The sequence below is a fragment of the Oryctolagus cuniculus genome, chromosome 7 (assembly GCF_964237555.1).
Source record: "Oryctolagus cuniculus chromosome 7, mOryCun1.1, whole genome shotgun sequence".
NCBI lineage: Eukaryota > Metazoa > Chordata > Mammalia > Lagomorpha > Leporidae > Oryctolagus > Oryctolagus cuniculus.
In genome coordinates, this window is record NC_091438.1 from 86,842,996 (window position 1) to 86,857,259 (window position 14,264).

Here is a 14,264-nt window from a genome sequence, read left to right on the forward strand (position 1 = left end):
AAATGCTGTGAAAAGTATCCTGGACAGAAAATTGGACACACTGTGTTTAATCCCCAACTCTTTTCTTTATCAGCTTTGTATAGTTTGACAAGTCACTTAACCTTTCCCAGCCTAGATCCCTCGTGGGAGTGGAGAGAGAAATACCTATCTCCCGGCTTATTGTAGGGATTAAATGAGTTAATATATATAAAGTACTTAGCATAGTGCTTGGCACATAGAAAGTACTCAATAAGCAGTAGCTATCTTTAGCCTCATCATTATAATTCTTATGTAAGAGGTATTGTTAGAATTAAATGAATACTGAATACAAACCACTTTTTTCTTAGATTGTAGATACTCTATACTATTGAGCACTAGACTCATATAGAATTTTACATGTCACTAGGAGGAAATGATTTCTGTAAATCATTTAGAAAAGTTTAAAGTTGATTTAAATTAGATTAATCTAAAATTCACATGGCAATATCATGCACATACTGATATAAGGATTTTTCAAAGATATTTATTTTATTTATTTGAAAGAGTTACAGAGACAGAGAGAGAAATCTTCCATCTGTTGTTTCACTCTCCAAATGGCTATAATGGCCAGGGCTGGGCCAGGCCAAAGCCAGGAGCCAGGAGTTTCTTCCAGGTCTCCCATGTGGGTATAGATGCCCAAGAACTTGGACCAGATTCTGCTGCTTTCCCAGGTGCATTAGTAGGGAGCTGGATTGAAAGTGGAGCAACTGGGACTTGAACTGGCTCCCGTATGAAAAGTTAGCATTGCAGGCAGTGGCTTTACCTGCTACATCATAACACTGCCCCCCCCCCCATTAAAATTCTTATGTACGAGGTATTATTATAATTAAATGAATACTGAAGATGAACTGCCTTCTATCTTGCATTGAAGATATTTTGTATACCATTAAGCATTATGTTCATGTTAAATTTTATCATGTCACCACGAGGGAATACTTTCTTTTATATCATGTAAAGAAATACAAATTTGATTTAATTAAATTAATTAATGATTTATTTAAAACTCACATGATGAGTTGTTACATATCATACACAAGCGGCTATATGAGACTACCACTTCTGGATAAGATGTAATAGGCAGTCCAGGGATGCCAACACTTCCAGTGCTACAACTGGAGTAGTCTGGAAAAATGGCGTATTTTAAAGGCATCAAGTGTCTGCAGAAGTAGTGAGGATTAGATGAACTAAAATTCCAGAGGGTAAACTCCTTTCCAAAGTGAGCTGACACTATTTGATATTTTGTCACGAGGTCATTTGCTGATTGAAAGGTTTGCCTAGACAGGCAGTCTCTGCTGGAGTAAAGAAAAATCGGTAATTCTTGCCCAGTTTTAAGACAGTGTGAAAAATAAGGAGAACATTCAAACCCGTGGTGGATTTTCCCCATCACACATTCGTGGAGTTTGGGTACTGCGCAGAAGGCTATGGAGCTAAGGCAAAAGCTCGTGGAGGGGGCTCTGTGCCCCTAGTTCTGCCATGCTTAGGAAGCAACCTGCGGGAGCCCTCATCTGCATGGTGAAGTAACGCAGTCTGAAGAGCTGGACTGGAACGTATGAAAGGCAATGGATTTCCTGGAACTTTCAGGGCTAAGAAGGTGAAGACTCCTAGACTCACAATCGTGAACCCAGAAGGACCATACCCTATGAACAGAGGCACATCAGAGGTAGAGCAAGTCTTAACAAACTGCAACCCAAGCCCAGCACACCTCTGTTCCTCGAAATCACCAACCAACATCCTATTTTCTCTGCCTAACAGAGGAAAGGTTGAGGCCTCTCTGGTAGCAGGTAGTGTTTGGAATCGTCATGATCTTTTTTTTTCACATCCAATGTCTTGCATACAACACAAAATTAATAGGCTTGTGACAAGGTGATACGATATGGTCAAAAATCAAGAGAAATGGTAGATACTATACACAGACACAGGGAAGATCTAGATATTAGTCAGCATCTAAGAACTTAAAGATAATTCAGGCTATCCAGTGGAAGCCAACAAAGGAACCAATAATTCTAATACAGAGCAATTACTTATGATTGAGCTATGGTTTGTATAGGAATATCCTTAATAGAGAGAAATTTCCCCCTTTTCTCTCCCCTTTCTTGGGGGTGGGGGAGCAGGTTGTTGGAAAGAGTAGGAGGAAAGTAGTCTGTGGACTATACACCAGGAACAGGGCCTTGTGGATCATAAGCGAGAGTAAATCTCCAGAATTCTGGAAAAGTGGTGGTGAGGAACATCATGTTGGCCGTCAAATCCGGAATACCGCAGGGGGCAGGCATTGAGCACAGTGGTTAAGATGCTGTGTGAGATTCCTAAATCCTGGACTGGAGTGCTTGTGTTTGAGTCCCGGCTCCATTTCCGACCCCAGCTTTCTGCTCATGAATATCCTGGGAGGCAGCCCGTGATGGCTCAAGTCCTTGGATCCCTATCACCCGTGTAGGAGAACCAGACTGAATTCTAGCTTCCTGACTCTTGCTTCACCCAGCGATTGCAGGCAATTTGGAGAGTGACTCAGTGGTGAGAAGATCTCTCTCTGTCTCTCTGTCTCTGTCTCTCTCTGTCTCTGTCTCTCTGTCTCTGACTCTCCTCTCTTTGTAATTCTGCCTTTCAAATAAAATAAATTAATTAAAGAATTTTCAACAAGTGATTTTAAAAAATATTTTACCTAGGACTTTGTTTTCTTACACAACATATTCTGACCATGATTTGACTTTTCCTGGATGACTCGCTTTGGACATCCTTCATTGTCCAAGGCTGTGAACGCCACCATGCCCCCAGGAGTGGCTGAGGTCTGCAGGGCTGTGAGCCCGATGCTAAGTGGCCCCAGAGAGCTGTGCTCTTGGAAATCTTGTGCTTTCCTGCCCTGTGATTTGTTACCATCCTGCTGTGGTCCTTGTGTCCTGACTGCCTTACGACTCACGTGTTGCCCTCACCTTGTATCAGCCTGTTGGATAAGGGCCATCCCCAAAATGTAGGCAAAGCCAGGGGGCAGGGGGGACAGTTTGCTGAGCCTCCCCAATAGTTTTTCAGAGCCATGACCCAAGGGAACTCATGCCTTCCTGCTTCCAAGTCCCTGCTGGGCCAAGGAGGAGGCTGAGGTTAGCCATAAGTCTGACTTCTTGGGAGTAGGCACACAACTGGCAAGCCCTGCCGCTGGGGCCAGCCTCTCCTGGGCCCCCAGAGTCCTTCTTACAAAGTTGTAGGGACCTCAGTCATCAGGAGGTTCCAGTTAAAAATCCTCATCTGCAGCTGGTCCTGAGCTACTGCTAGAAATGAATCTTGAATCCCAGTGATTTTGTTTTCGTTTTTCTGCCAATGGGCCAAATTATTATTATTGTTGTTGTTGTTATTGTTATTATTTAAAGATTTACCTGTTTATTTGAAAGACAAACTTACAAAGAAAAGAGATTTTCCTTCTGCTGGTTCACTTCGCAGATGGCCACAATGGCAGAGGCTGAGCCAGGCCAAAGCCAGGAGCCAGGAGCTTCATCCGGGTCTCCCACGTGGGTGCAGGGGACCAAGCACTTGGGCCATCTTTCGCTGCTTTCCCAGGCCATTATCAGGGAGCTGGATCAGAAGTAGAGTGGCTGGGACACAACCACTGCCCATGTGGAATGCCAGCGCTGCAAGTGGTGGTTTTACCAGCTGTGCCACAAGGCTGGCCCTGGGCCAAATGATTTGATCCCTGGTAAAAGTGGCTTGATTTTTACAGCTTGTTTCTCTACTCTCTAGGAAGCATGTACCCTGGACACATAGTACCCCATAGTTAGAAGCTTTGTCTACCCCCTGGAGGAACTATCACTTCGTTCCTGCCTGCGTGGCCACCTGCACATGCATTCGCACAGGTGCCCAGAGAGCAGGGGCAGGAGGCGGGGGAGGGAGGGGCTCCTGCTTTCCTTGCTGCCAGGCCCTCAGGCTGATGGCTCTGCTTACTGCTGGGGCGATTTGACTTTGCATCCTCTGGCCCCTTTCTTATTTTTGAGGTCTTGAATAGATAAGAGGGATCTGGCTCTTAGACATTCAGGATTACAAGCCTCCAAATGGATGGCTCTGCTTCTGGAAGAAGTGATCAGAATGTTCTGTCATCTTTAAAGTGCCTGGCAAAATTCCAGAGGCAGAGGGTTTTATATCTGAAACAAGATACAGATGGAATCCCAGTTTCAGAGACAGATGTGCTGGAGTCAAGAGCCTCAGTAGGAGCCTCCCTCGTGACAGTCAGCTGTCATTGCATTACCAAAGGCAAACATTGCCATACGATGATTATGTAGCAAGACCCTGCCTATGAAGGATATGATGGCTGTTAGGTCTTCAAGAATGAGGGCCTGGAGGTCGCAAAAGTCAAAATAGCCTACTCTTCCGCCCCAGAGCAATCTTCCCCCATGGGTGTTACAAAATAAGCTTTGTGGGCACAGTAAAATCCACTTTCAGGTAACATAGTGGAAAACTGAAATACAAATTACTTACATTCAGTTAAAATTGATCCTTTGTATAAACACACACATTTATACAGATGTATAGGAAACCATTTGAAAAAGGTATGTAAGACTATTAAGAATAATTTTGTATAGGTGATGACATAAGTGCATTGAAAAGTAATTAATTTAGTTATTGTTTATAGCCATTGTGTATATTCCCACTAAATGAGGGTCTTTTTGCTTTTAAACTTGCTAAACTTCTTATTCAATGAGCATTAAGCCTTTTTTACTGTAATGTAAATTTAAAATACATTATCTCAAAAACTAAAAAAAAGAAAGGGAAAAGGAAGCAGGGTGGGAGTGAAAGAGGGGGAGGGAGGGAGGGGGAGGGAAGGAAGACTGTTATGTTCTTAGAATTGTATCTACAAAATGCACGGAATCTTAAAAACTAATTAAAAATTTAAAAATTGATATCAATATTAAAAAGGTAAATGCAAAAAGAAAAGTAATTAATTGACTTTATAGAGGTATAATTCACACACAATAAAATGCACATGTTTTAAGTCAAAAGTTGAATGAATTTTGACAATGTGTACAAATATGTGGCCACCAATACAATCAAGCATTAAACATTTGTATCTCTCCAAAATTTTTTGTGCTCCTTTTAATCAATTCCATCTTCCCCAGCCCCAATCATTGCTCTTTTTTGAAGTATTTTGAATGTTCTACATTTTGCTTATCTGTGTATTATAACATTTTTCAATTACCATGTATTTCTTTTTATTTAAAAATTTGGAAGTAATTTTAAAACTTAAAAATAGGAAAGAAATGAAAATTGATAAGGCAGCATGACGTATAATAGGGCTAATTAATATATTCAATATATTTATTTCTCCTCCACTTCTATTTCCCTGCTTTCCTGCCTATTTCTGAAAGACCCAACCTCCCCCACACTCCAGTCACTGGACTGGCCCAAGGCTATCAGACTATCCCTACCTCCAAAGCCAGCCTTCCCAGCCCTTCCTGAATCAGTCACTCCCATAGATTAAAACAATCTTTTCACTGAAAATAGAAAGAAAAGTGATGGCCCTTTTTTCATAAGGTTTTAGAAATATGATATTGACATTGATTTATTATTTGGGGCAAGCAATCATTTAAATCACTCCTTTTCCTTCAATTCTGTTTTAAAGTTCTCCTGATAATTCAGTGATAACTGGATGTAGAAGAAGGTTGACTCAGTCCAAACGTATCAGAAAGATTGCCTTCTGGGGAGAGCTGTCCTGCCAAACCACTGGAAACTTCCTGATCCCACAGGAAATGAAGAAAAACTGGTGAATGACAGAGATAGGATCTTGGGATTAGATTAGGATGCTGCGGATCTCACAAGCTGGTGGCTTCCCTGCCTACAAAGGTTGTGAAGAAGATCCTGGACGAGGCACTGGGTACACAAAGTACTTCTATGAAAGCCAAAACAAACGATCAAATATTTATTGAACACCTGCCTGCCTCGTATCCAGATACAAAGTCCTCCTTTGTAGGAAACCACCAGGCATACCTCCTATGATGCAGCCTGACCAGAACACACTGGCATCTTGCTGTCCTCATCCTAACAGGGAAGGGATACCGTACAGGCAGCCTGCTTACCCTGTGTAAGAATGTGGCATATGTTACTTTTCTTACTAGTCTCCATTTTACAGATGAGAAGGTCAAGGCTTGGAAGATGTAAATCATGTGAGGTTGCCTCGCTGGAAAGGGGTGGAACTGGGAATGTTAATCTCCAAAATCCTGCTCTTCTGGCCCCCTGCTGGGGTGCAGCAGTGCCCTTTAGCCTGCATGTTCATGTAGCATCAGGAACGTCTGTCCTAAAAGGGTTCAAAAAGGGCTCTCATGGATGTTTGTAAGGCTTATTATGCTCTGGCTGCTGCTTCTCGGAGAGTATTTGTTGTGTTCATTTCCTCTTCATTTCTCCAGTGTGAGATAAAGTAAAAAAAAAAAAAAGGACTGGCTTTTGTTTGTCTGCTATGGAGAAAACCCTACTGCCATGGAAAAGGGAAAGGTTTAAAGGTTTAAATACATAGCATTTTCAGTCCCCTTTCCCCATTTACACTCAGCTGTTGGACAGGTTTCTTGGTGGAGCCGGGTGTAGTTCACACAGAATGTGTGCTTTCCCCCCACCTGGGACGAACACGATCAACTGCTTTAGTGAATATGTGTTGTTCCCATGGTTTAAAGGGAAGGGGGAGGAAGGCTTCACGTGCCAGGCACTGAGCTCTTCCAGCCCTGCACGTATTCCCACTATTAAGGTTCTTGTTTTTCAGTTTAGAAGCTGGTTTTGAGAGGTTAAACAGCGTCACACCCTGGTAATTACCACAGGTCCGCAGAGCCAGGGTTTGCACCCAGGCGGGGTGCCAGAACTGTGTCCTCAGCAGGGTGCCCTTGGCGTGGCATACTTAATAGATTCACTTGAATGTATATATCAGCTCCTCAAAGAGCGTCACAAACATTGTGAGGAAACAACAACACAACCTCAGGCAATAGGGCAGGGTTACCAGGAAGCATGGAGTGGGGTTAGGGACAGTCTGGGTCGGGTCTTGAACTCTGTTACTGCCTTGGGCATGACGCTATTGTTGATGCTTTAGAGGGAGTTACATGGCACAGGCCACGGCCTGCTGAACACTGATATTTGTATTGTTGGGCTGCTGTGTGGATTTTGAAAGCCTTTTCTAAAAAGAAGTGTCAGAAAGGGTGGAAAGAATGGGACTAGGGGATGGTCTTTTAAAAAAAGTAATTAGAAAAAGAAGCATTCTTTTGACTAATTGAGTTTTTTTTTTCCTTTTAGATAAGATTTGTTTATTTATTTGAGAGGCAGAGTTAGAGAGACAGAAAACAGAAAGGTCTTCTCTCTGCTGGTTCACTCTTCAAATGGTTAAATGGCCAGAGCTGGACCAATTTGAAGCCAGGAACCAGGAATTTCTTCCAGGTCTCCCACACGGGTGCAGGGGCCCAAGCACTTGAGTCATCTTCCACTGCTTTCCCAGGTGCATTAGCAGAGAGCTGCATGGGAAGCAGAGCAGCTGGAACTCCAACCGGAGCGTTAGGATGCCAGCATCACAGGCTGAGGCTTAACCACAGCGCCAGCCCCCGCATTCAGTTTTTAAGTGATTAATTGGAAAATGCTGGTGAGGTGGTTACAAAGTCATTTTAATCCATTTACGGTACTACCTCATACAGGCTCAATCTGGTTCCATCAGGTTACAACTGGTCTGTATGGAGCATGACTGTTCAGACCACAGGCATATAGGTCACAGAGGCTGTTTGTTTACCATGAGGACATTTTTCATCTGATTATCATCAGTCAGCTACCTGCAGGGCACTAGTGACAAAGGAATCCAAGTCAGTGAGCATGCGCAAATCCACTGCCATTCTTATACGAAGGTTTTCAGACATCTTGCCAATCAATAATATGATCTTTTTATGGTACCCAAGCAAGTATTCATTGAGCATCTATAATACGTTGGGTTCCTGTTATGGGAGTAACTATATGTAGTAGATATTATTAATTTAGGCATAAAATCCAGACAGTGTTTTATGAATGTCTCTCATAGTGACCCTTTCCTGTTTCATTAATTAACCATCTTAGGTCAAGACCTCATCATTTCACACCAGGATAATTCTAAGAGCCTCCTAAAATGGAATGGAATAGTGAAGAATGAGCTGTTTTAGAGCTGAAAGGGTATCATTTGGTTCAAGTCAATCACAGGGCTTGGAAAGACTTTACACTGTCACCTCTCGCAGTATGCATCTATGACTTTGAGACTACCCAGGGGTTGTCCACTGAGTTTAATTCATTGCCTGGCTTTAATGTCCGATCTGGCATTGGGACCCCACCCTACCTGCCCAAGTCTCATTCTTCTGTTACCAAAAGCACATCCACTCCTTCAAGCCCAGCTGCTTACAGTTGTTCCCTGCTGGTGTGGTACTCAGATCTCCTTTGAGGCTCTGCCAGTGCTGTTCTTTCCTTCAAGAGCACCTGTCCTCTGTTCCAATTAAATCCCATCTGTTCTTGAACACCTCTCAATCCTCACCTCTTCACCGGAGGTTTCTTGATTGTTCCAGTTTTCATTAATCATCCTTCTTTGAACCCATAGTACACTTGTAATGCATCCCACAATTAAGTGCTTGATTATAGATTTTCAGGACTGAGAAGGACTTCAAGATCATCTTCAGTCTATGCATGAATCCCTTCTACCACAGCGCTCCCGAAGAGCTTTTGCATTGCACCCAAACACTAGCCTAGTGAGATCTTACCATCTTTAATATTTATTCATTTATTCAGCTGATATTTGCTGAACCCCTAATGTTCCAGATGTTATACTAGGGGCTGGGAATTTACCAGTGAACAAGATACAAACATCCGTGTATCCTCATAAAATATAATATCAAATAGTGGCAAATACTGAAAGAAAATAAAAATGTTTTGTGTTAGAGAGTGACTGGAAATGCTAATTTAGATAAACAAGAAAGGTCTCATAAAAATACTTAAATTAAGGTGTTAATGACAGGAAGGGGCCAGCCATGTGCACATCTCTGAGAAATATTTTCAGACAGCAGGAAGAGCAGATGCTTGACTTTGAGGTAAGGTTGAACTTGGACTTAAGGAACAGGTAGGATGCAGTGGTTCAAGTGTAGTGAGTAGATGGGAGAGACATGGAAGATGCAGCTGCAGAGGGAGCCTGGGACAGAGACTGTAGAGTTCAGAGTCCACGGCAAGAGGTTTGGACAACCCGATTTGTGTTTAATTGCAGCTAAACCTGGTTCACTCTATTTTCCATTCCTTTACCCTTGCTCTGCTTCTAGACATCAGATATGAGAATACTTCAAAAGTTCATGGAAAAGTGAAATAAAATATGTTTTCATGGATACAAAAAATATTTGAAATCTATTAATACTTGTAGAACAAGTATAAGTCCTCTTCCACAGAGCAGTCTTTTATGTGTTTGAAGATACATACTATGTCCCTAATGAGCCTATTCAAGGATAAACACTTCCATTTCTTTATCTTATTCCTTCTACTGTTTGAGGAGCCATCACCATCCTGGCTACTTTATTCTCCCCCAACCCAATTCCATTTCATTCCTGTAATCTGCATAAAGGTGGCACCTAGACCACCGACATAGGATATAGTAGACTGAATTCATCACTATTTGTAACATATATTCTGTTCATATAACTCAAAATTGTATTTGCTTCTTTTTCCAGCCAGCCCACTGTTTAGTTATATTGAATTTTCTGCTCGAAACTCTACTGTATCATTTTGTACATTATCTGCTACTAAACTGTTTTCCCTTTAACCTTTATCTCTGTCATGATCATTGTGTTTTGTTTGTACATTATCTGCTGCTAAACTGGTTTTCCCTTTAACCTATATCTCTCAGATGATCATTGTGTTTTGTTTTGATTCAAAGGAAAAACATTGCCTTTATCCTTATTATATGCAACATTATTTGATTTAACCCATTTTGTCAGCCTTTCAAGATCCCTTGGGGTGCAAATTTCATCATCTATGGCTCTGCTGTTCCTCTTACCTACATGTCATATACAAATTTAATAAATGTATTTAGCAAATACTAACCAAGGTCATCTAAAAATGTTTTTGGAAAGAGGGCTAAGGACAGGGTCAACTGTAAGATTTGTAGGGCATAAGGGCAGAGGCTATCTGTTTTGTTGTTTGTCACTCCTTCTGGTCATTACCATGCCTGGTACAGGGTACGTTTGATAGAGTCAATTGGAAAAAGTATTTGGGCTCTTTCATGTCGTATTGAGAATTTCCTTTCAAACTGACACAAAGCCACTGTTATAATACTTTGCACGATGCCTAAATTCATTGAACTATGCTCTTTTTATCCAATGTTATCATCTTGGCCATAAAGATATCAAGAAAGGCATTTGTTTTGTTGCTGCCCGAGAATACTGTTCCTACTACTATTTCATGACCCACCAGTCCTATAAGTCTTGTCAGAAAAGAAAAATTAAGTATTTAGAGATTCCTGCTTCATAGACCACCTGCTTTGTGTGTGTACCTGTGCAGTCTAGTGATTGTTTTTCAAGCTGTTATAATCAAATTTGTTCAAAATCCACTGAAGCAGCATATTGTGCTGAGGATTGACTTTGACATCGCACTTTGATTCAGCTTTGAAAATTAAAATAGTGTTTGTTATTTCCATGTTTCCTCAAAATCATTGCTCTTGCAGTTTTCGCCATCATTTATTAGACCTGAAAACAGGATCTCATTGTAAGAAACCCTGTACTTCTTAAAATTGGTTTGTAGAAGTCTTGATTTAGCTCTCTTTACCCATTTCTTTGCCTTCTTACTTTGAATATCATTCACCTCCAACAAGAAGAAAGAAATTAGTGACTTTTTTCACAAATTACTATTAGCTCTAATATAATCCCCATCCAAATATAAGGATAAAACATTTTTTTAACAACCTTAGCATTTTGTGTGATCAATAGCATTGACGTTTTTGCCTTGATATTATTGCTACGTGTAAAGGTTGGTGTCATTATTGTGTTTTTCCTTGTTTGTTGGACTTTTTCTTCCATAACTGGTACAAACAGGTTGTACATGTTCTTGAGAAAACAGGCTGTGTAGTTACATTGCTTTCTCTAGAGCCATTATCCCAGTCTTCCACAAGGTGACATCACATAGTCAGAATTTTGTTTTCACCTTTTGAGCTGCATTCCCTTTCTGAGCCTCCTGCTACTGGGTCATATTTTGTTTTGTAGCTCAATCTCAGTCTTTTTGAAATTTGGACTATCTTGAGCTTTACTTTGTTTTTAAATTAAAATATTCTATTAACAATAATTATACTTATGTATGGGGTACAGTGTGACTTTTTTGTACTCATAAAAGTAAAATTGAATAATTTTCAACACTTTCCCATATTTGTCTCATATGGAGATATTACAAATGTACACATATATACTTTTTTCTTGAAAACAGAAATATTAATAACACATAATGTGGAATTCATGATAATGATCATAACATGAGAAAAGAAAGGTATATTGTCATGTAGATGGTGTAATTTAGTTAAGACAATACTTACAACTATCTATATTCTGGCTAATATGACATTCCCACAATTTTTATACTCTATATATTAGCTTCCTCATTTAAGGGAACACATGTGATATTTGACTTCTTGTGTCTGACTTATTTCACTTAGCATAATGATTGCCAACTCCATCCATGTTTTTCCAAATGCCAGCAGTTCATTTCTTTTATGATTGAGTAATATTCCATCATGCATATAAAACAGTTTTTGTATCTAGTCATCAGCTGAGGTACTTCTGTGTTAGTTCCGTACCCTTGCTATTGTGAGGTGGGCTGCTATAAACATGGAGGTGTAGGTTTCTCTTACATATGCTGACTTCACTTCCTTTGGATATCTAGCCAGAAGTGGGATAGCTGGGTCATATGGTAGATCCATTTTTAGTTTTTTGAGGACTCTCCAGACTGTTTTCCATAATGATTGTACCAACATCATTCCCATCAACAGTGCATTGTGCTGCCCTTTTCTCCATAACCTTGCCAGCATGTTATATTTTGATTTTTGAATAATAGCCAATTTAATTGGAGTGAGGTGACACCTTATTGTGCTTTTATTTACATTTTCCTGATGAGTAGTATCTGTCAGCCATTTGTATTTTTGCCTTTGAATGTCCTTTGCCCAATTCTTACCTGGATTGTTTATTTTGTTGTTGTTGGGTTTCTTGAACTCCTTACTTTTTAAAAAAGATTTCTTTATTTATTTAAGAGAGTTACAGACAGAGAGAAGTAGAGATGGAGAGAAAGGTCTTCCATCCACTGGTTCACTGCATAAATGGCCGCAGTGGCTGGAGCTGGGCCAATCAGAAGCCAGGAGCCAGGAGCTTCATCTAGGTCTCCCACATGGGTGCAGGGGCCCAAGCACTTGGACCATCTTCTGCTACTTCCCAGGCCGTAGCAGAGAGCTGGATCAGAAGTAAAGCAGCCAGGATTCGAACCAGTACCCATATGGGATGCTGGACCCTCCTTGATCCATTTTGAGTTGATTTTTTTTAACTTTTATTTAATGAATATACGTTTCCAAAGTACGGCTTATGGATTACAATGGCTTCCCCCCTCCCCATAACTTCCCTCCCACCCGCAACCCTCCCCTTTCCCGCTCCCTCTCCCATTCCATTCACATCAAGATTCATTTTTGATTCTCTTTATATACAGAAGATCAGTTTAGCATACATTATGTAAAGATTTCAACAGTTTGCACCCACATAGAAACACAAAGTGAAAAATACTGTTTGAGTACTAGTTATAGCATTAAATCACAATGTACAGCACATTAAGGACAGAGATCCTACATGAGGAGTAAGTGCACAGTGACTCCTGTTGTTGACTTAACAAATTGACATTCTTGTTTATGGCATCAGTAATCACCCTAGGCTCTTGTCATGAGTTGCCAAGGCTATGGAAGCCTTTTGAGTTTGCCGACTCTGATCTTATTTAGACAAGGTCACAGTCAAAGTGGAAGTTCTCTCCTCCCTTCAGAGAAAGGTACCTCCTTCTTTGATGGCCCATTCTTTCCACTGGGATCTCACTCGCAGAGATCCTTCATTTAGGTCTTGTTTTTTTTTTTTTTTTTTTTTTTTTTTTTTTTTTTTTGCCAGAGTGTCTTGGCTTTCCGTGCCTGAAATACTCTCATGGGCTTTTCAGCCAGATCCGCATGCCTTAAGGGCTGATTCTGCGGCCAGAGTGCTGTTTAGGACATCTGCCATTCTATAAGTCTGCTGTGTATCTCGCTTCCCATGTTGGATCGTTCTCTCCCTTTTTTATTCTATCAGTTAGTATTTGCAGACACTAGTCTTGTTTATGTGCTCCCTTTGGCTCTTAGTTCTATCATTATGATCAATTGTGAACAGAAATTGATCACTTGGACTAGTGAGATGGCATTGGTACATGCCACGTGGATGGGATTGAATTGGAATCCCCTGGTATCTTTCTAACTCTACCGTTTGGGGCAAGTCAGCTTGAGCATGTCCCAAATTGCACATCTCTTCCCTCTCTTATTCCCACTCTTATATTTAACAGCGATCGCTTTTCAGTTAAGTTTCAACACTAAAGAATAACCGTGTATTGATTACAGTATTCAACCAAAAGTATTAAGTAGAACAAAGAAAAAAATACTAAGAGGGATAATGTATTAAGTTGTTCATCAACAGTCAGGGCAAGGGCTGATCAAGTCACCGTTTCTCATAGTGTTCATTTCACTTTAACAGGTTTCCTTTTTGGTGCTTGGTTAGTTGTCACCAATCAGGGAGCACATATGATATTTGTCCCTTTGGGACTGGCTTATTTCACTCAGCATAATGTTTTCCAATTTTTATACAGGATGTAATATAGCCTGCTTCAGACTTAAGTGTGTGAAAATCCAATTTTCCCAGCATCATTTGTTGAAAAGACTGTCCTTTCTCCATGGAATTTTTTTTAGCATGTTTGTCAAAGATTAGTTGGTTGTAGATGTGTGAATTTATTTCTGGAGTTTTTATTCTGTCCATTGGTCTACAAGTCTATTTTTATGCCAGTGCCATGTTATTTTGGTTTGTAATATTTCTGTAATGTTCCTTAAAATCTGGTATTGTGATGCTTCCAGCTTTGTTTTTATTGTTGAAGATTGTGTTGGCTATTTGGAGTCTTCTGCATATCCATGGGAGTTTTTGAATTTTTTTTCTAGTTCTGTGAAGAATGTCCTTAGAATTTTGTTGGGTACTGCATTGAATCTATACATTTATTTGGGCTCT